Below are 2,674 nucleotides of genomic sequence, written 5' to 3'. Positions count from 1 at the left end.
TGGATGTCTTCTTCCTTGCCTTGGTTTTGAACCCATTTGACCACCACCAAGGAACCTGGCCCAGCCACCCTGCTCCTGCTTGGCACCTGACTAATTTGGAGATGAGGCAGTAAAGCCACCTCAGGGCACCTCCAGCACCAGGCTGAAGCTCTCTGTCTGCAGAACTGGTGGGAAGTGGTGCAGGTGGTGCCCTAAGGACTGTTTCCTTGCCTCTGTCTCCTTTGGCACAGGCAGAGCAGGGGTCGGTGGGCAGAAACATGTACTCAGGAGGTCTGGGGATGTGGTACAGATGCAGTCACAGGTAGCATTGCCCTGAATTACACCCATTGTGCTAAGGATTCCCCTTCTCCTCTGTCCTGTAGCAGAAGCAGGCTATTACTGTGTGGTTCAGGCAGTGACATGCTTAGCATAATAAACATGTGATATATAGTCAGACACCTGCTGCTGGAACTGATTGTATTTTTTGGGGGTGGGGTGTCAGACACCTGCTGCTGGAACTGATTGTATTTGTTTGGGGGCGGGGAAACAATATAATAACTCTTTCATAATGTGATACATTTTTTAAAATTATTGTCCATGTCCAGGGCAAAATGGCATCACATCCTGGGCCACTGATACAAAATGCTGGGTAATCATTGTTAATATGATAAGGATGTATCAACATAGGAAATGTGTCTTGCCAGTCGGCGGTGTCCTCAAACATGCTGGGTTAACTAGTCCTTCCTTCCCACCCACCTTCACAGCAGCACATGAAAGGAAATATTCTGCTTCTGGTGTGGGGAGTAACATACACCAAATGGCCCAGTGGACTTAACAGTAGCATCGCCTAGCCTGATAATTTTGATAATGTAGATATAACCTCATTGGTAGCTTAAGGACCTGGTTACACAGAGCTTGCCAGATTTACATATGGGCAGCGGTCTAAGCTGCAAGGAGGAAATAGCTGATGATAGAAACACACTTCCTTGTCCATGAAGCCAGGTACAGGACAATGGAAGCACTGGCAGCTCTGGTGAGTCTGGCTCAGTCCTGCTGGTCTAACTAGAAGACTCACCAAACACCCAAGCAGCAGAATGACAGAAAATGCTCACAAGCTTTCAGGAGACTCGCTGGGGGTTCAAGGGGAAAATATTTCAAGAAGCACTCCAATAAGGGACTTAACAATTTGTCAACTATTAAACCAGCTTAAGTTACCGTTCAAGGATCATCTGCAACACAGACATGTAGCATGTGTTTGGGTTTGTGTTGTATCCAATTCTTCGTGCTATAATGCAAACTTGCCATGACTGTATCAAACCATTTCAGAAGTGCTTTAAGAACCATGGGTTGTTATTGCACTGGTCAAGCGTACCTGAGGAATGGAAACACATCCATGCAAGACACATTCGTTCTACAAAACTCTACATGCCTGCTACTCACTGTAGACTGTAGCCAAATTGGGCCAGTACTGAGGGGTTCATCCCAAAAGCCTGGGAAGGCCAGTACTGAGGGGTTCATCCCGAAAGCCTGGGAAGGGCACAGAAGTACTAGTAGGCCCCAGGCCATGACACCTACTTTGGCCTGATGATTCTCTTTAGTCTTCAGTGCACCGGGTATCCTCTGTCAGTTCTTTTGGAGAGTCCATGCATTACTGTTCAGGGAAACAAAAGCTTGTCCTACGAAGCCTGCTCCAGTAAGATTTCCTTCAAGGTGTGTTAAGTCATAGTCTTAACCATCTCTCTGGTAGCAAGACATTGGCTGCTGTGCTTGCAGGAAACCAACACAGCTTTCAACCTAGGGGGGCAACCTGTGGTGGACTGGCTGGCCAAAATGGGATAAACCCCATTTCTCTGTTGTGCTCATAAGTGGAATCCAGACAGAGCAATTGTAGCTGCATGGAACAGTGCATAAGCACAAATAATTACACTTACACATCTGCGTTTCCTTTGTAGGATCAGGGTTGCTTATGCTCAGTAGGCTGCACTTTCGCTGCATAAGTATTCAGGGTTAACAATCACTTGGGCATGTACTTAACAGCATGAAACTCCAGAAACTTGAGTCTTCCTCTTTGTCTGGTATGTATGTCAGGTGGACAATCCAAATTGTGGAAATAAGTTTAACCAGGCCTCTTACTTGTCTAAGAAGAGAGAGAGAAAGAGAAGAGAAAAAGATGCTGATGCTGTGTGTTTTAAAATGTTCTAAGATAAACCTTCATGCCTTGTTTTGTCTGTGCGCAGATGTTAACCTTCTCCTTTCCGCTGAACCAGAAACTGACAACTGTTCCCAAAACATAGTGTTATCCAGACAGAGCAATTGTAGCTGCATGGAACAGTGTATAAACACAAATAATTACACTTACACATCTGCGTTTCCCTTGTAGGCTCAGGGTTGCTTATGCTCAGGAGGCTGCACTGTGGCTGCAGAAGTACCCAGGGTTAACAATCACTTGGGCATGTGCTTAACAGCATGAATCTCCAGAAACTTGAGCCTTCCTCTTTTCCTGGTATGTATGTCAGGTGGACAATCCTAATCCAGCACAAGAGAAAATAGAATCTGAATATTGTGCATATGCCAAAAATTGCCATAAGGCAACTACAAAGATGCCACCTTGGCATGTCAAGGTGCAATAAGATTTAGCTGTGAGTATCCTGGTGAGGTCATAGCTTGCCTTGACTTTGATCCCTGCTCTCAAACC

The sequence above is a fragment of the Alligator sinensis genome, unplaced genomic scaffold, assembly GCF_000455745.1.
Source record: "Alligator sinensis unplaced genomic scaffold, ASM45574v1 scaffold1602_1, whole genome shotgun sequence".
Classification (NCBI taxonomy): domain Eukaryota; kingdom Metazoa; phylum Chordata; order Crocodylia; family Alligatoridae; genus Alligator; species Alligator sinensis.
The sequence above is the reverse complement of the archived record's forward strand: the minus strand, read 5'-3'. Positions refer to the sequence as shown.